This window comes from Brachyistius frenatus, unplaced genomic scaffold (genome assembly GCF_029030835.1).
Source record: "Brachyistius frenatus isolate BFR_SWC_R1_liver_20210118 unplaced genomic scaffold, ASM2903083v1 Contig_11, whole genome shotgun sequence".
NCBI lineage: Eukaryota > Metazoa > Chordata > Actinopteri > Embiotocidae > Brachyistius > Brachyistius frenatus.
Window position 1 is genome coordinate 7,002,923 of NW_027210610.1, and position 21,164 is coordinate 7,024,086.

General features: G+C 42.6%; 1 protein-coding gene across 2 annotated transcripts in view; it reads right to left on the reverse strand.

Annotated features, from left to right (window-relative positions):
• The window catches only part of LOC138617125 (zinc finger MIZ domain-containing protein 1-like), a 110,141-nt gene extending 90,460 nt beyond the window's left edge, over nt 1–19,681 (reverse strand). For both annotated transcript variants that reach the window (XM_069691867.1, XM_069691866.1), the window contains exon 1: nt 19,542–19,681. The gene's annotated coding sequence lies outside the window, so the exon portion shown is untranslated. The remainder of the gene's footprint in view (nt 1–19,541) is intronic.
• Nucleotides 19,682–21,164: the final 1,483 nt, after the last annotated feature.

Sequence of the window (21,164 nt, forward strand, 5' to 3'; positions counted from 1 at the left end):
TCTTATTTTACAAACATGAGGTGCAGAGATATTGGGCAGAGCAGGTTGTAGCTGTAGATTTGAGCGTGGAACAATGGAAGTCTGCGCTGATTTCTAGCCTGAACAATGGCAGGATGACATGGAGCCTGACAGAGACACACAGAGCAGCAGGATCTACACTGCAGACAGGAGAGGCCGCTTCACAGAGCGGCAACGGTGCCAAAAAACATCTCATCTTCCTTTTTCCTCTTCCAACATCTTTTATGTGTTTTGGCACCTCTGGCACTCGTAACTCAAAAGTGAACAGTTAAACTTTGAGCACCACCGTGAGCACAACCTTGTGGAGTGAAACGAGCCAGTTACTGCTGAACAATTGGGCATGAGCTCAATAAATCTTCACTGGACGGTATCAATAGTTTCCATCCAATTGTAGTGCAAAATGGGAAGAAAATGCACATTTACATACATTACTGTTGGGTGCATGAAGATAAACTGTTAAAAAAATGTCCCCACCGGGATTAATAAAGTAAATACCTATCTACCTACCTACCTAAACAACTGGTGGCACATACTCTCCAATTGGATGCCGCTAAACGGTTGCAGAAGAAGTGAGTGCAACAGGATGAGTATAAGACTAACCCTCAAACTTCGAACCATGAAAATATACGTGGAAAAAAGGGAAAATGTGCCATTTATGTCTGTTTCCTATAATAATTTGACAAAGAGTACAGTCTCCTCATTGGTTCATACCTGTTGTAATGTTTCATCTTTCCGGCATAGGAGAAACTTCATTAAATGTCAAAGTCACACATCCTTCATGTACGTTGAGATGTATTGTCTACGTGTGCTTCCATTGCAGTTTGCTGCATTGTTGACTTGCATACAAACTTTTCCACCACAGAAAAGTCTAAAAACTGTAATAATTTGACATTATGTTGAAAATCCAGTTTTTGGACAAATTGAAAATTGTTTTAAAAGCAGGATAAATACATATACACAGACAAAGGCACAATAATGTAGTTAATGGGAGCCTGCGTTTTGTTTTTCTTTCAACTAAATTAACAAAAAAATTCAATTCAATTAAAGGATAATTCAACAAAAAAACATTTGAAACTGTGGAAATTTACGGAAATTGCCTGAAAACCGTGTGCATTTCCAAAACTGAAAACATCAGGACATTATTTTAGAGCTAAAATAATGTTTTTGGTCACTGTTGATGGAGAGAGCCTGCCAGTCAGTCAGTGGGTTGGTTAAATAAATAAACAGTAAACATACCAAAAAAAGAACGCATCGACGTATTAAAATAATATTGCAAAATGCTAAAATACAAAAGCAAAAAAGATCGCGCTAATTCCAGGAGGTAAGGAAATCTTGTCTCTCGTGCCGCTGAATGCGCTCAAAGTGCCCTTCATTATTAATGTCCTCAGAGCAAGATTTGAAGCAGCTTTGCTTCTCTTATCAATCATTCATCTGCTTTCCATTGAACACACTCCGACTCTCCAGTGTCAAATCAGACTTGAAGTAGCTGAAGAACCACCAATCTGAGGTCTTACTTTAATTAAACAAGGCTACCGTGAGCCTTGAACACCTGCTCGCAAAACGATCAACAACGCTGCACAAAATTGTGATCCAAAGTAATCTTTCAATCACGCAGTACTTGACACTTAGGTTTTATAAATTATGAATAGGATGCCAGTCTATTGTGCTGACTCCACCACGTGTCCTTGTGTTTTGAAAACACGTCAACAGTTCAAACTTTACATTGAATCAGAACAAAATCAAGTAGATGCTACTTTTTTTTTTTTTTTAGGGAAACAGATAAAAAGAAAACAAATGTGTGCATTCAGCCAAAGCCGCTTCCTTCTCACCTTCCCACCTCCCACTCTGTCTGAACAGGATCCCATTTCGCTGTACTGCAGCAAGCGTTTGGTTAACAGCAAACATAATCAAACTTTGTGGTCTGTCTCTCTGTGGAGGAGAATTGAAAGCATATCGTGCAGAGTTCTTCAGTGGCAATCTCCAATTACCTTGTGCGTGCAAGTGCTCACCGCTCTGGAACTTTTCCATTTCATTATTACACTCAAGCTGCCCCCCATCCGAAGCCAACCAGCAGCAGCGGCGGTGGCAGCAGCACAGCCGACCGTGTCATCCGTGCACAGCAGGGGGATTCTTCCAAGCTGCGGAGAATTCCTGGTTTTGTCTGGGAAAAGATTCATGTCTATACAAACCACAGGTGCAGTGAGTTTTTTGTTTTGTTTGTTAAGGCACCGCAGTGAAAAGCGAGCAGGCAACTCTCAGCTTCCCCTCGGCTATGTTTGTCACAATTATTCGGTAGGTCAACTTTCCCCGAGTCTCATTCAGAGGTAAAACAGTGGGGCTAGAAAGCCCGTCTTTTTTCTGACACCTGCAGGAAATGTTTCAGCTCGCGACCGCGCACCCAGAGCGCCACTGATGCAATCGTTCCCCGGCCCTCACAATGGATTCGGGAAACTAGAATGAGGGATTATTTGATGCAACTTCCACTCGAGAGGCCTATTCAGCCCGACCAATCAATACTAATCAACGGGGAGATGACAGGAGATGAATTTCCCTCTGCTGCAGCCAAATGCTCGGCAGGCTGTCTCCTCTCTCAAAACTAAAGATGGAAAGTATCTGAGTACATTTAGTTACATATAACGTTAACGGTTGTATTATAAACGGCTTTACTCCTTTACTACACATTTCAGCGGCAAATATTGTACTTTTCACTCAAATCAAAACAACAATTTACAGTCATTTTTATGTTTCTTAACATGCAATATGCTCAGATTTAAAAATGATACATATAGGTTCCACTCAACAGTGGTATATAATGTTAAAATCAGCTCCAGCTCAACCAGCTACAATGTTAATATGCTTTGAATAAGGCACACTTCAATTTAAAACTCCATAAGTTACTATAATGTAACCATTTAGCTCACAAATGTACTTGGTTGCAGGGCGTAAGTAACATTTTGAATGCAGGACTTTAAGGCCTGCCCAAAGCTCATTGCAACATCATGCAAATTACTAATCAGCATCAACCATGTTGAGAATATACAGCTCTGACTGGGTACAGCCTGTAGAGGGTGCCTTTCATCTGAGGCAAGAAACAACAAAGAGCACGAGCTTTTCTTGTTAACAGGAAACATATATTTAATGAGACAACCACTGCAATCTCCGCTGCCACGCTAAGAGAGTCTGACCCCACACCGCAGCTCAGCAGCGCTGCCAAACTACAGTCACGGCAGTCTAGACGAGGCCAAGCGGCAACGGGGGCCTCCCGAAAGCTCTTGTAATGCTCAAGGAATTTGGTGCGGTTTCCTCGGAGCAGAGAGGAAACGCATGAGTGAGAGTAAAGAGGGGGCAAGATCCCCGCAGAGGTCAGAGCGCGTCCCCGGAGGTGTCGGGGAGAGTAAATGGGCATGACTGCAGTACACGGGGGTTATACCCGCTCTCCTCCCTCCTCCTCCCTCCTCTTCTTCGCGGGGTGCCTACGCTGCCTCGTCCCCGAGCGCCCCAAAGCTGGAAGCAGCAAAGATCCACTCGCATGCTACACAAATTGGAACAGGAAACGACTGTCAGCTTCAGGCGAAATCGCCACCTTATTCGAAAACAAACGAAAATTGCGACGGGGAGGAGGGTCTCTGGGAAGACACGGGGATGAAAGGAGTTGCCCGTCGAAGGATGAAGCTTGTTTGATGACTGCAGTGAGGCTGCTGCTGCTGGTTGTCTGCACGGCTGGCTGAAGGCTGACACCAGTATAAAGGTCCATGAATATTCAGTGACCAAGTAAATGAGGCAGATAGCACTTGACATGTTTAACATCCACCTTTGGCACCTTCTCTCTACAAAGCCAACAAGGTGAAGCAGCAGAACAAATATGTTGGTTGTTTGTGGGCGGCAACAATCCCTGCTGATGTATTGGATGCTTTCTGAACAAAGACAATGAGTTTCAGTGGGCGAGCTACATCAAAAATAAGCTGGACTCGGAAAAACAATCTGATTTCCTCAGCGGGATTTGAGTTGCTAAACTGCTGTTTTTTGGAGACTGGCATTAAAATAGAAATTGTAGCATTATGCCTGGCAATATGCTGACATTTCCATTCTTAGAAAAACATGTTTCCCCCAACTATAATCCCCGCTGGTATCAAAATGTTTGCTCTCTAAATATTTACCAACCCAGAGTCACATCTAAAGCCGAACACAGGCACCTCGAGACTTCCCTTTTTTTTTTTTTTTTTTTTCTCCAAGTGTTGTGTCCCAAAGGAAATGCAGTGAAAGCACTACAGACTATCTTGCAAGTGAGTAAACTATCTGAGCACACAGCGCATTCCTCCAACACCTCAAACAACTCTGAGAAGGCAGAAAAAAAAAATCTGCCACCAACAAACTGTGCTTCTTAAAATCAGTGCCGCTCCTGTGTGAGAGAAGAGTGAAGATCCATTTGGTTTTGCATATGCAGTTTTTACACCAAAAAAAGGGAGACCGTAGTAAATGTATCACTGCGATCGGCAAAGTAATGTCAATATTGACACTTGGATAGGCCACACAGGTCTTATCAAGAAGACCTGACCGGTTTGAGTCACTTAACATCTGCTCAGTACTATTCCAGGTGAGGCGATTAAAGGAATAGTCCATGATTTTCAGTATCAAATACTCACTCCAGGCTTGACAGGTGGCTCTGAAAAGTTTGCAGCATCTTCCTTCAGGGGAACTTTTCAGAGCCACTTTTGAAGCTTACAGTTTGTACAGTGAATCAATGAGGCGTAGCATTAGTTAGGACAGAGCACTGAAGCTGTGCTTGTATTAGCTGACTGGCATCAGCTGCTTAATTCATGCTTCACAGTCAATGGTTCACTCACAGCTGTTTGGCTACCAACTGTAACATCCAATCATATTCATGCAGGTGTGCAGCACGGCCTGGCACTTCTCACGAGGGCTGCAACTGAGACTTACTTTCATTATGTTGTTTTTTTCAGCAGATTATTTTCTCGATTAATCATTTAATCATTTGGGTTATAACATTTGAAAAAGAAAAGTGACAACTTCCTTTTGCCTAAGGTGACTTCTTCAAACTGCTTCGTTTGTTCAGACAGCAATAATAAAGATATTCGACTTACTATCTTGTAACACTAAAAAGCAGCAAAGCTGCACAAATGACAAGTAAGATCATGGGAATGCTTGGCAAGGATTGAAAAATCAATTATCCCAAAAATTGTGGTCTACCATCTAAGTAGTTAATTGACTAATCATTTAAGCTTTGATCTGCTGATCCACCACAACATCGTCCTTATGAGAGAAATTCTGCTTTTGTTTATCTAAGATTCACCATCATGTCAATGTTTACAGCGGATTAGTTCTCAGCAGATTTCTTATTGCTGTTTGGATTGTTTCTTTCTTCCTCAAAGATGAAGAAGTCTGACAGAACGATTAGTTTATTGATTGATAAATCAATCAGCGGCAATTTAATCAGCATTATGTGGTTCCAGTTTCTCCGATGTGAGGCAATTCTGTTTGTCTTTAAACCACCATCAATAAAACAAACAAAGATTACAACTTGATTATATCACCTTCAGCTCGGGGAAATCATGACGAGCCATCCTGATGTAGAATCATATGATGGCGGCATGAGCATTTTAAATAATCCATTATTAAAATAATCCCAGTTCTCATACACAGCGTGTATTTGGTACTTGCTGTGTAATTTGCTAAGATTTTTGGTGGAGTGTTCCTTTAATGGGGTTGGTTAGCAAGTCGTACATTCATCATCTACATAAACACACACATGCAAGCACACACAGATATGTATGAACTGAGAGGTTGGTGGCAGAAAGTCGCACATACATACGCACATATACACGCACACTCTAGCCACCTCTTACCCCACCACCACCCCCCACCCACTGCTCAGTGCACCCTGCCTCCTGATAAGCTGGTTTGCCAGGCTTGCCAGCGCCGCTGATGGCTCCGTTTGCACAACTGCTCCATTGTTGCCGTGCAGAGTGGACAACTGCACTTTGGACCTTTCAGTGGGGAAAGCCTTTTATTGTGTTTCCCTTAAGGGTATCCACTGTGGTTTATCTGCAAGCTGCCACTCACACTCACTTTAAACACTGCATTAAGGATATCCAAGGATAGAAAACATAAACAGTAGCCGCTGCGTATCCTGTGCTGTTAAGCACTCCACAGTCAGTTCGCCCGGGTGCTGATTTTTCCGGAGCTTTAAAAGACTCATAAAAGGCAGCTGAATTATCTGTGTTGCTGGAACCCGATCCACTACCGGCTGACCTTTTCCACAAAGCAATATTAAACATAATAGTTGGCCAGAGTTAAGTGATTGCAATTTATGAGTCCATTTAACTTGATTCAATATTGGATGACAAATGATTACCTCTGTGAAGTAAAGCTTACATACAGGAAAATAACCCCCGCCACACACAGACGTAGTGCTTTATCAAACTTAACAATCAGTTCAGTGTCTGTCTGCTGCCAGTCTGGCTCAGCGGAGGGCTGAGCAGAATTTTAAAAATGCATGACAAGACGAGAAGTAGAGGACGAAGGAAAGGTTGCATATTAAACACACACAGATATCCTCATTTTGTAGCTCAACCTCCATTAGGCTTAAATTGATGGGAATTGAATAGATGTTGCCTCTTGAATCTGGTCAACTGGCCAAATGGATTAAGTGTATCAAATTCATTTTCCTGAGTGCATTGAGAAAGTGTCAAAATGAAACATTTTCAATTTAGCCCCTTTAAGGTCCAAGATTTCTTTATCCTGCTGTAAAACAAGCTGCTTACCCTGCAAAAACAGGCTGCAACACGTCGCTAAGTGTGGCCCGGGCTTTAAATTAGCCAGACACAATCCACATATTTGATTCGCTGTGCAGCCGGAAAAAAAAAAAAAAAAAAAAAAAAGAGCTACATGACTTTCAGGCATCCAGCTCAGACTATAACGAAACAATGTAGCCTACTTTGCACACTCCTCACTGCTCTCTTTTCAGCCACATCCTCTTGGATTTTATGACTCTGGTTAAAATGCAACCATTAAATATTCATGTGCGAGGGCTTTCACCCGTGAAGCAGCTCCCCCCCCCTCTCTCGCTCTCTTTCTGCGAGCTTTAGAGAAAGTGAGAAACTTTTTGATTTTAACTGACAGGAGCTAAATATTAAAAAAAGAAGCTTTGGGAGTTCAGCAAAGTGTAGACTACTCCTCTCCAATATCCTCCTCAGCTGATATGAGCCTCGACTTCTTGGCTTTCATCCTCATTGTTCTTAAATTTTCACACTGCAGTGAGACTTGTAGAGTAAATTAACATGACAATACAAACTGTGGAGATTAATGAAAGTAAATACTCAGTAGCTGCACAATGATGTTATAAAAATTGATGGTTGACAATCATTCCAAAGAGAATTGACTTGTTTTTTTTAAGTCATCAGCAAACATCACACCACATGCATCATAAACTATATCTTTGAAAAATATTGCTCATTAATTTTTCACTTGTTGTCTTGGCTGTTTATTATGCAAAACATTTTCTATCAGCAGCAAAAGTAATGGCACAAATAATTCATACTTTCCCCTCTCAGAACTCCTGGCATGCTAACATCCATAATATATTGCAAGTTAGAGCTCCTATAAAAAAAATTAAGGATGAAATTATGTCTTCAGGTATAGACAGCAGCATAAATAAGGCTGAAATGTGATTTTGCTGCAGTGAACATTAGGGAAATTTTTGTAGGCTTTATTTGGGTAGATGTTGTTCGCATACAAATCAAGGGATGCAACATTCAAGGGCCTCTACAAACAAGACATTTCCTAGACAAATGAAGCAACTGCTCAGACATGTGAGGCTCTTTGTGCTCAAGGTGGCAGAACGCATGTATGACAACTGGCCGCCATAAGTTGATTTAACCGCTGAAAATTCATGAGGGAAGAGTAAAATGAAGCCTAACAATAGTATTGTTGTCTGAGGGCAGTGGAAGTGCAAGCGCCATGAAAAGTTCATTCATTCTGAACTAATCTTTTTAGTGATTTGGGAGTAACGATTCGTGCCACTCACTAATGAATGCGGGACTGAGCCAATCATTGGAATATTTATGAATAATATTGTGTCAGCTAAATGCTGCCACAAGCAAGTGTACGGTCCATCACGATCGGAGTTTGGACACCGAGTGTATGAGGAGCGTCCAGAGCTGATTGCTCTTTCATCAGTCACCAGTGCCTCCTGCTCCAGCACCGAGCAGCTGATTGAGATGAATCAAAAGGATTTTTTTTTTCCCCCTTTCTCTTACACTAGTTCGAAAGAAGCCACTTCCCAGAAACGGAGTCAAACTTTCCATCACTGCTTGTCGCCGTCTTTGATCCCAGACAAATAAGAAAACAAAAAGTGAAGGATGGCTCGTGAAACACGAAGTCTTTCAGCGGCATTCTTCCACTTTTGGAAGGCTGCCCGTTCTTTTGAAAAGGTTTTTTTTTTTTCTTCAGAGCGAATGCCAGTGACATTATCCATTCTCCTCTCAATTAAAATTTATTGAAAACATCCAGAAAACACTGTACAGCTAATATCACGCGCAACTAGCTTGTCACAAAACAAACAAATACAGTTATCACAAAGACAAAGAAAAAAGAAATAAAGGATCCTTCTGTGGCCTTTTGAGTTCATAACCAGCATTTAATCCACTGCAATGATTTAGAATATGACAAGGCAGGCAAAATTTACTGTGACAGATTGAATGGAACTCAACATAAATATAATTACAGCTCACATGATCTTCTCCACCTCCCTGCTCCAGAGAAACACAAAGACGAATCAGAGTACGCGGCCTCCAGTAATTTGCTTTTTCAATTTGCTCCTTGACATCCCCCGATGCCAAAAATAACAACAACAACAACAACAACAACAAAGCCACAAAGTACTGAAGATTTATCAGTGAGAGATCTTAATGGCAGGTACGTTTCCTGATTTGAGATGGTCCTTGTCGATAACTGAGGCACCAAAACCATGATGTGGCATCTGACGTCAGACGTCGAAGGTGTAGTAAAACCACGGGGTGTCAAAGTGTAGTGATTCTTAAAGCTGCAGCTACTAGGAGTACATTTTAAGAATGGATTCCTTTGACAAGTGCTGAACTATTATCATAAGACCATTAATTAAAAACTATTTTGTCAGTCACTTTTATTTTTTTAGCGAAAAATGTTTTGCCGTTTCCAACTTCTCAAAAGGGAAAACTATTTCCTGGTTTTCTTATATCCTGTTGACAAAAATTAAATATCACTTATTTTTGTTTTGTTGGACTGACACTAGACTAAGATGCCATATTAGATTCTGGGACACCTGGGATGGATATTTTTTTTTACAATCCCTGACATTTTGTAAATGAAATCATGAATCGCTTAATAAAGGAAATAATTGACAGATTAACTGATCGAGAAATTAATATTTAGTTTCAGTCCTGCTGTTTCTTATTGTAAAGTTTTATATATTTGTCCATACAGTAATTCGAATATTAGTCTTACATTTGAAAAGAACTTGTTTTTAAAAATGATGCTATGAGTGTTTGTATGTTGAAAACAATTGGAATAGAGGCTTCTGGATTCGAGAGAGTACTTGTTGTAATAATCTTAAGAACTGATAAAAACGGGTCTTTCGGATGTTAAGGACAGCAAAGTGACTTGGAGGAAATTACCCACACACATGCTGTTGAGGAGTTGAAGAAATATTGGAAGCACTAAATCATAGGGATGCAAAAAAAAATTCAAAGTAGTTTAGCTTAGCAGCCAGACTTCTCTATCCAAAGAAAAGAGTCGTAAACGCTGCAAGAAGTGGCAACACGTAAGGCTAATTCTCCAAAAGAAACCCACTGTGGGCCCCCCTCCCACCCCCACTCTCATTGCCAGCAGAGATTAGGTTTCGCATTCCTACCTCATAAATAACACACACACACACACACACACACACACACACACACACACACACACACACACACACACACACACGAAAGAGAGAGAAGACAGAGAGCTGGAATGAGGCACAGACACTTTTCTGAAAGACATTTCTGACCTCAGACTATTTCATCTCACTGACGGTGTTTACAACATGAGTCAAGCACAAGGATATCTTCTCTCTTGTTCTTCATCCAAGAAGTGAAGGATCGGCCCCCTCCGAACCCCCTTCCATCACCCTTCATGCTAATGTAACACACATTAGTGAAACCAGCCGCACACTGTGTACATCCATGGTGACACGAAGGATGATGGGCCCTCGGGTGAGCCACCTCCCCCCCCCCCCATCTCTGCCCTCCCTCCCTCCACATGCCAGGCACATCACGGGCGCAGCCTCGCACCGCAGCGTCTGTGACTCAAACATGCCCTCCTTTTAGAGCAGATGGTCAAAAATAGCGTCCACTGTCAACATTTTTGTAAGCCGTGGGACCCGTCGGGCCACACACCGTTTGCCAAGGAGTAGGGATGCAATGTATGTGTGTGTGTGTGTGTGTGTGTGCGTGTGTGTGTGCGCGCGCGCGTGTGACTGTGTGTAAAAATAATCTGGTCAGTTACAGCTTTTCTCAGTTTGATACGGACAAAGTGAGAACACCCCGTTGTTCGCAAAGAGCTTATGCAATCAGCACCTATAAATAGGAGTGTGAAGTGTGTCTGCATACGTGTCTCGCCGCGTGTTTACATCCCGACAACGCTGCCCAATTAATTAACATTCACCATCAGCAGTAGTTGCTGTTATGATATCTGTGATTACTATTAGCGTGAAACAATCTCGTCTTTGTGGCGGCGACTGCTCATTTTCCCGCTGGGGACGGGACGGGACGGGACGGACGGATGGACGGCCACTGGACGAGGGAGCACAAGGAAACGGACGGGGCGTGTTTACGGAGGAGTTATTTAAAGTCACCGCTGGGACAGCAGCGCACGTGGCTACAAGCCATGTTTTTGGTCACCAACGTGTTGGTGTGGATACACAAACGCACATCTCATGTCCTGAAATCCCGTTCGGAGACACGTCCACCAGTGTGGCTAGTTTTTAATCTGGCGCCCAGATTTCACTCCCTTTATTTGATGTAGCCTGTATGTCGCAACGTTTCTTGTCTAATCATCTTAAGAATTAGTTAAGCGACTCAGAAATTCCCTTTTCCGGCATTTTAACATCTCTAAGGAAACTTTTTATTTAAAAAAAAAGTTGGAAGTATTTGTCAATCGACCGGGATTTCTTCCCGTTTATATTCAACGCACCGCAAATGTCTGCGCAGAAATGGATAGAGGAGATTGAAATTTGAGGATTGGGAGCTGAACTCAATTTAATCACGCATAAAAGAAATACCGACGTTACAGTGCTTTGATGCTAATCAACCAAAAACATACACGTAAGAGATGCACAAAAAGGCTCTTTAAAGTTACGATCAAAGTCATTTTTCTCCCATGTTGAAGCACATTTGTGAACATTTACCGCAGGACTGACAGCAGGAATACGACTATTAATGCAAAGTCAGACGCAGGACAGAACAGGTGCCATTCCCGACCCAAAATGCATCACTTGGATGTTAAGGGTTAACGTATTCCAGCCTATCCAGAGCCGAGACTTCTTGTGGTCTTCTTTCACTGCCCACAGCTGTCACGTCAGTGTATCAGCTCTGGTCTGTGATGCATGCCTTGCACCTGGGTAACCGACCGCACACAGACACCGTGTTAGCATGAGGGTACAGTGTAAGCTGACACACGGGCTGTGGGTGTGGTGTCGCTGCTGTCTGCACTTCATCATTGGTGAAGACGGTTTTGTTCAAGCGGGGTGAAAAACATGCCACAGAAGGAAGAAAAATCACGGTAAATTAACAAAGCAGTTAAAGCTCCGCTGACAACACGGACGTGAACTTCGGCGAACAGAAGAAGAACTTAGTCAACTTCGGCTTCACCTCTGGGGTTTTTTGACTCCCGGTTGCACAAAACCGGCGATTTGAAGACATTACTTTGGGCTCTGGCATCCTACTTCTGTCCATTTCTATTTTAGCAATTGATTGAGAGAAAAAAAAAAGGTTGATAAATGCCTGAAACGAACGGGTTACTTGGTGACATCATCAGCGAGATGCGTGTGCAGACTACGGCTAAAACTGCACAAATGACAAAAGTAATGAGAGTAAAATGTTCATTATGCCAAGAAGGAAACCCGTCTGTGAGTTCAGAGTGTACAAATGCCTATTAACTGCAGCGATCTAGTCAGAGCTTTGGTTTATTTTATCAAGACTGCAAGATGCACAGTTCACGCTGCTATTCTGCGCTCAAGACTGAGAAAGGCATGTTGCTGACGTTTGCTGGGCTCCGTCTTTGACATGTGTTTCATTGCAGTTTGGGAATCCTGACAGCTGATCGAGGAGCAGGCTGATGGCTTTGGGTGGAAATGTATTACTTGTTGTGTTTATAGTTTTCCAGAGAAAACAGCCTCGTTTTGTGATCCTGTGAGGCCGATCAATAATTCTGATTAAATCTGGTATTGATATATTTGTCAGAAGTCAAGCCCTGCCTGTTGACACTCAAATCGTCTACAAGATGAGCTTTTTGCACTGATATAGCAGATCTGGGCTTATATCCAGTGTCTGAAGGAAAGAGCTGGATTTTCATACATGCTGAGGTTACCAATACAAAAACCACAATGAGCACACCAGCGATCTTAAGATGTGTTGTAGAAAACAACTTGACAGCTTCTCCGTTTCTTTGTGTGTGCTTGTCTCTCTGCTTTTAAGTAAGCGGAACAGGACTTCTTTTTTTTACCACCAATCAAACTTTAACAATGTAGGATCCCGAATCAGAAAGTGATGACAGTTGCTGGGTTGTTTTCTTTTGCCAACGTCAATCAAACATAATCAAACCACACGCGAGGAGTCCTGATGATGCACATGTGAGTTTTTGGTGTTGAAACTGTCACAAATACTTAAAAAGGGGGGGAGGGGAACTCCATGAGAATGAAAAAGCTACAAAGCACTCTTCACTTTGGGTCATCTCAGGATTCGCCACAGAGACGATGCAAAGGAGAACAAGTGAAACGCAAAACAATATTTCATTAGAAGGCCTGTTGTGTGTCGTCATATGGCAACAGATGAATGAGAAACGGTGCAACATGTTGGGGATTTTATCTACTTGTGTTTTACATCTCGATAGCAAACTTGAAAACGTTTGACATTTGTGTTTGGGGGAGGGAGGTCTGTGTGTGTGTGTGTGTGTGTGTGTGTGTGTGTGTGTGCGCGTGTGGAGGAGGGGGATGGGGGAGGATGGGGGAGGATGGGGGTTCTTGGGAAAGAGATTACACTCAGACCTTTTCTTTGAGAGCGAGAGAGAGAGAGAATGGGGGAAGGACGTTCCCTGTGTATTAGTAAATCCCAGTTAATTTTCCCTGTCAGAGAACAATGAGATATGGACCCCTGCGGGCTCTGTTGAATGTAATTTCACCACTTGCTCAGAATCACCTTCATTACTCATCAGAGGTGTAGATCTCTCTCTCTCTCTCTCTCTCTCTCTCTCTCTCTCCTAAAAAGAAATCCTCCAGAGCACACACTAGAAACTGTGATGCTTCAGCAGAGCCCCCCAGGAGTCTTTCCAATGCCCTTTTTTTTCTTTTTTTTTTTTGATAGTGAGATTACACCTCTTGAGACATTTTCAAATTTTGAGAGCAGCTGCTAGTTCCTCAGTCTGTCCTGAAATTTAAGAGTGGGAATATGTCTGCTCCGCGAGACTATCACAGGCTCCAGGATTTGACAACCCTTCAGGGTTCCTGGGTTGGACCTTGTTTAATTTATAGAAGCTGAGACTTTGGATAAGTCGGATGTTATTCATGATTCAGAGCCTTTCATTTACACTTAACACTGCGGTGATGAGCTATGTCATCATCTGCGTATGTTTTTCACAGCATGTCACATTCAACATGCATGAGCCTGCGACTGCTGGGGGCCTAGAAAAGCTCCAATTATATCCATCTTGGGTTCAGACTCACAGATTGGATCTTTTTTTTGTTGCAGTTTTAAAAACTATCATGTTGCGCCCTAATTTGCCGATTGAAATTCCAACACCCTACTGACAACAAACATGTAGACAATGTACTCATAGATTTTAATTGCATTTTAATTTAGCTTCGTATTGCAGATATTAGCAGGAGCTTCAGTTTAACAAATGATGCAGAATAGTTGATTCCAGGGCTGCAAATGATAACTTTTTTTTCATGATCAATGAATCGTTAAAATGCATGAAAATAGACCATCACCAGACCGGAACCCAAGGTGACGTCTAACAAGAGCTCGATTTGTCCAATCATCTATCTAAAACCCCAAAAATATTTCATTTACACTGAAATAAAACAGGCAAAAGCCAAAACTTTACATATTTTTGAAGCTGGAACCAGAAAATATTTTACACTTTACAAATAACTTTTAATCCCCACAAACAACAATATATTATTGTTGATTAAGTTTATGTCGATCAGCAAATCATATAATCAATCCCCTAATCCTTTCTGCAGCTGGCGATAAACAAAAAAGCATTTCTACTTCACATTTACCTTCCATGCAATCCACATCTACAAGGACAAATAACTATGGTCTAATGAATCCTGAACATAATTCATATTTCAAATGATCTCATGCCTGCTTGGGATCACGCCAGAAGTATAGTATTTAAACCTATTAATCAGGAGCTGTGTGTTTTCTGTTCCGGCAAACTTCCCCTCCAGCAAGGCTGCAGCTGTAAGAGGAGGCAGGCCTATTGTTCAGACTAACAAGGGGCGAAGAGGTCACTTGCATTTTCACAAGAGCTTTGCCAGAGGGGTTGGGGAAGCAAACCTGCACACCGACCTGTTTGGTATGGATCTACACTAAAGCTGTTTCTATAAAGTCACATCATTCCCGCTCTATTCTAAAGGAGGATAGATTAGATTAAGTGAGATTATGCAGAGAGGGGCTCCCTAAAAAGAGCAAAAATAACACACTCGGTACTTAGCAGGCGAGTCAACAGTGGGATTAAGCCAAAAGAACATGTTGAAATCCAATGCTAATATGCACAATGGTCATCCTTCCACAGGCTCAACATTTAAGTGGTCTCACGCTTCAGATTTCTCAAGCAATTTCACAAGTTGCAGCAGCAGCTGCATAAATCAGCCGTAAAACTAAAAATTAACATATAATTTCATAAATCTTACACATACAGAATAAGAGTTATGTTTCTTCTTCTGCATTTAACTGTCATCCCGGTCTCCCCCTCCTGTCAAGCAGAGTACAGTGTGTACAATAACAACTCCTATCACCAATGCAACCGAAAATATGCACAAAGTGGTTGCACACTCTAACATGATTAAATGATGTGTGGTCTGGCGTCACTCCCAGCACCTCTCCCATCCCCTCGCACTGCTCTGTATCTCCCTCCCGCACAACAGCATGCACACACACACACACACACACACACACACACACACACACACACACATGCACACGCGCACAGATTCCCCTTCCCTGAGCTGTGTTTTGAAAATAGAAGCTTCATATTAACAGTCAACAGTCAAACTGACAGGTACAGTCTGACCATTCTCTCCATATAAACCCCTCGCTGGATATCTGCTTGGTACACATGTCACTGCAGCTCCATGTCACAAAGGTGGAGTGTCGCAAATCAGCGCAAACACACACACGAGGAATGCAGAATAACATATGGGAGAAGAATACGGTGTCATGACGGAGAGCAAAGGCTTATTTTGATATTCCGGGAGCTGGAAGAAATACTGAGACCCATTACTGAAATAAAAGAAGCAGTACGGAGTTTAAAAAAATATACTACAATACAGGTAAAAGTAGCAGCAACATGCGCTGAGGTATGAAAAGAAAAATAATTGCTGATGGACTTAGTTCCACTTTGACCAGCTACAACATTTAATGCTGTTTATCTTTATTTTAAATTAAGATCAGGGTTTTCCAACCTGTGGGCCAGGACCACTTTGAGGAGTCGCAGGATAAATGTGACTGGTCAGAAGGGAAATAACAGGACAAAGGGAGAAGAAAAATGTTTTTCGACAGTTATAGTTATTTGTTTTGGCTGACTTTCATAATCTGTCATTTTCTTGTAAAACACGGGGCACTTCAACAAAACAGTCTGACGTTTGAGGTGAAAATAACTTTGCTGAAATGTAAAGGCAACGCGTAACAAGTGGTTGCAAGTACACTGGTAGTACAAAGTTCTTGCACTCCAAAAAGTCTCATGAGCTGACTGTGAAAGAGCCAAAAGCCAAACAATTCTGTATATCGGCAATCACTTGCAATTACTTTACTTTAAGTAAAGTGATTTACAAAAACATGATCGAGTGATCAACAGTATGCAGGATTTTTTTTTTTTTTTTTTTTTAAGAGTAACAAGCCAAAAAGACTAAGAATCTCACATTTTATTTACAAAAGTGTGTTACATTGTTTATCTTCAAAGTTACTATAAATGTTAAAAAAAAAAAAAAAAAATTAAAAAAAAAAAGTAGTGGAGGTATAAAAACTGCACTTTCCTCTCAAAAGTTGTGGTAGAAAGTAGCTCAAATTCTACTCAAAGTGTCTGAGTCGTGCACTCAGTTACTTTCCTGCGCTGGTTACCAGCACCAATCTAATCGTAAAAGCCCTTTACAAATGTAGTAATCACTCACAAGTAACATAATAATGGGATTATTAAAAACTAAGTGCTGTTTGACATCAAGGTAAACCTCATGATTAAACTGCTCCCGTTGCCCGGTGACACACTTTCTTCGCGCTTACCCTGCACTCTCCTTACCCTTTGAAAATAGCCATACCAGCAGAGTGATTCATCCCAAAGAGTTTATACTGTCGAGCAAAGACAACAACACACACACAAAAAAAAAAAAAAAAAAGGACCTTGAGCAAAAACCTACACAAACCTCCCACAGGCTCTGACCGCGGAGGAAGAGCAGTCGGTCGCTTCTACCCACTTTGCCTCTTTCCTGTTAGTGTTTAAGAGAGCTCTCGATACACAGGGGCTGCTCGCCACAAGTGGAATTCCCAAGCCGAATCAATAAGATTATGACATTATACAGCATCTAACAGCCCTGTTTACCAGCTACTTAAGTACACATTGTTGGTAAAAGGAGGCTTTCGCCGCAAACCTTCGGGAGAGGGTTTAATTTTGCCGATCAAAGTCATCTTTAAAAAAAAAAAAGAAAAGCAGTATCTAAACTTTTTGGCTTCAACACGGTGTTGTCCGCTCCGTTGTGTCTCTGGAAGATTTTCAGACAAAAGCGGCATGAGAAAGACAAACGTTTCAGTGTAGGTGAGAGCGGATGGCGGAGACACGGCGGCTCTCGGGTCTCCTCGCAGGCCGGCCAGCAGTGCTGCTGCTGCTGCTGGAAGTAATGAGGCCTCTTGTGTGTCCTCTCTGATCTGAGAGTTGAATAATTTCCCATGTGGCACAGCCATTTCCAGCTTCCGCCTTTACTCTCACCCGGTCAGGTGGGTGGAAAGGTGAGAGCGAAAAAACCTCCACTCTGCACTGACAACGTGTTGCCGTTGTCAATCCACAGTGCCGCACACAGAGCTCAGCTTTACTGCAAGTCCAGACAAAAAGAAACGATTTGTTTTACTGTCAAAAAGATAGAAGAGATTTGATTTCTTTCTTTTTTTTAAGTATAATGTTATGTTTCCTCTATTTATTTTCAGATTTTCTTCAATAATCTGTGTCAGAAGCTTTTTTTTCCTTTTACAGTTTTATTCTGTGTTGCCATGTGCTGACGCTTTCCATTGGTCAGAAGGAAACTGAGAGTTAATAAATGGTCTACTTCAGCGCCCAGACACACGTGCTGGGTTGCAGATCTCCGTTTCAATGTGTCTTTTGTTTGACGGCTGGTGTTTTAACATCCCCAACTTGAATAGAAGAAGGTCAGCCTGGTGGGGTCTGCCCCATGGTTATTCAGGAGCCCAACCTGGGGCCCCACAGAGGTGGGGTGACTAGGAAGGAGGGGATGGGACAACAACAAAAAAAAAAAAAAATCCTCTGTCTGACACCACCCTTATCTCTGAAACCACTGGAAGTTTAAAGTTTCCCCACACAAGCAGCGCTCAATCAGCGATTAATCACACGTGCCATCAAGTGAATTTGATGCATACAGATTCAGAGGCAGCCCCTGCAGAGGTTTGGGCAAAAAAGTAATCAAAGCAGCAGGTCCAGGTTCTCTGAAATCTTGTCTCATCTTCCATCTAGACTGAAAAGTTTTAAAAGATCCGAGTAACCTGTCAGTTCAGAAGCTATACAACCCCAACGAGACCCCTGGATTACATGACAGAAATGTAAACAAGCAACTGAGGCTGCTCGATCGCGGTATCCCCGCAGAAGTTTTTTTGTGATCTCCGCAGCAGCTTAGTCCCAAACAGTCAAATTTGGATGCAGCAGCAGCTAAAAGCAGACAGGAGGAGAGTGAACTTTTCAACAACATAACAAAAACAGGAAGAGCCCTCCTGGACATCTCCATAAAATCAGAGGAGAAACATCTGCACGTATGTTTGTTTGCTTGCTTGATGCTCCCAAACTGGGAATTTTAGAAACAGAAGTAAAGAGCATGTGCACATGACAGAAACACTCTCCCTCCCTCTCTCTCCCTCTCCCATTGACAATGGTTAGGAAGTAGAACAGGCAGCAGAGTCTAGCTTACTTTTTTTTTTTTTTCCACTTGGCCATGCTTTTAGCTTCCTGGACAGATGTACAGCAAGTGAAAAGGAGCCCAGTTCTATATGAGAGGCCCCCTCAATCCCAACTGGTTCCATATTCAGACAGCAGGAATTTGGGGAGTCAACTTGTTAAACCCTATGAAGCAGTAATGACCTACAGCAGCAAGAGAACAGCTGGCTGGGGACATAAATGCCTTTATATTCCTCAATGTACATGCGCTGCTGTTATCAAAGTTCAGAATTAAACATTTAACGTGACATCCAGGGAATAATCCGCGCACTGCAGTGACCGTTGTCTTGCCATGTCCACAGTTATTCTGCAGTCTGCATGTATCACCTCAGCTCTACAGCACCATTAACGCCACATTAGGCAAACCATGTGCTTTGTGCACATTAGAGGCTAAAAGGTAAAAAAAAAAAAAAAAAAAAAAAAAAAAAAAAAAGCAAGACCTCACCTCTAAACCTCTAAACACACACGATTCATTCTGCGAGCAAAAAAAAAAAAAAAAAAAAAAAAAAGAACCGCACACACGCTGCTACAATGTAGCCTCCAAGCCCCAGCGCGTTGGAGATCAACGCGGCATCTGTTACCAACGAAATGCACAACCTGCTTAACAGCCCGCCGGTCCGGTCCCGACGGCAGGAGCAGCGTGATAGTAAATAAAAAAAAAAAAAAGCTGCGGTTTATTATTACAGGCTGCGACGTGCTCCTCAGTGCCAGTTCAAGTGGTCACTCTATTGTTGAGAAACAATCTGAGCCAAAGTGGAAACAAAACCTTCCCCGAGACAAGAGGCTCGCAGCGCGACACTGGGAGCAAAGCAAACGTTAAGTTTGCAGCTACTCACCGGGTTATTAAGCGGAGAAAGTCCTCGGTAATTTTCGGCTCTTGTTTTTAAATATCTTCCCCGCTCACGGCCACTGAGAATGAGCTCAGCGTCAGTGGGTGAGTAACTGAATAGACTCGGAGAGAGCGCAGTAAGTTGAAGTGTCAAATTACATTGGCTATTCTATTACCAAAGGGACCCATGCTCGGTGGCTGCTGACAAAATGTGTCGCGGACTTTACGCGCAGAGGCCATCAGGACAGAGCCGGGAGCGGAGCCGGACTGTCGCTCAGCTCAGCAGCCATCTGGTATCTGGATCTGCTGGAGCGACCCGCACACATTGAGGTGCCAGCCGGTTCTACCGCATTGTGCACACACATCAGCCTGGTTTGGGGAACTGGAAAAGGGAATATGGATTTCTAAAATAGTCGATTCGCACATTCAAAAATGATAGTGAACATTCCCAGTGTCTCATTGATTAAATTAACACACGGTAGTTATTTATGACCATTCAAAGAGGAATATTTATCCCATGTGATTTAACTAAGGTGCCAATATTATAATATAACAATCAATTGTATTACTACAACTAATAATAATGATAATAATAGTGTAAATACAGACATGAACAAAGTAGTAATTGTTACAATATATATAATATAACCCGTCCATTTACTATCCGCATCCTATGTATTATTAGAAACTTAATGTAAACACCAATAATAACTAATAGTCTAATAAACAGCAACAGACACGCGCACGCCCTCCCACGAGCGCAATTACGCACAGGCGCGCGTCGTCGTCGTGCCGCGATCCTTCCCGGAGCTGAAGCCACCCTCCGTGTTTTGCAGGTCGCCGCTCTCTGATGGAAAGCTCTGAATAACAAAGACATGTTTGAGAGCAGCAGCGGCATCAGCAGCAGCAGCAGGCTGGGCTGAGCGCTGACGTCAAGGAGCCATGACTGTGCCAAGCAGCATCCAGACTCCCGTCCACCACACGCACGCACGCATGCAAACACAAACACAAACACACACACACACACACACACACACACACACACACACACACACACACACACACACACACACACACACACACACACACACACACACACACACACATTGACCTGCTGCTGCCCACTGTGGCCTGTTTGTAGTAGCCATGTCAAAAGTTAGAGCCACAGCAACCTGCAGAGCAGTGACTGTCTCTCTTTAAAGCTGAGATACGATCAGGGTCAAATTGGAGTCTACAGAAGGTTACACTCTTATATTAGAAGTCATCATACAGCAGATACACCCTGTTGGTGTGTGTGTGTGTGTGTGTGTGTGTGTGTGTGTGTGTGTGTGTGTGTGTGTGTGTGTGTGTGTGTGTGTGTGTGTGTGTGTGTGTGTGTGTGTGTGTGTGTGTGTGTGTGTGTGTGTGTGTGTGTGTGGAGCCCTCTGAACCCCGGCTTTCTGGTCTGTGTATCTGCCCCAGCTGTCTAAGTTAGAGGGAGGGATGGGCTGCAACAATAGGCACCATTTGTCCTGCTAAAAGGTGACAGGAACCATTGATTTCAGGCTGTCCCATGGCTTGTAAGCCTTCCATGAATTAGCTAATGCGAATGTTCCCCTCTGAGCAGAGATTGGAAAATTTGAGGTAGTTG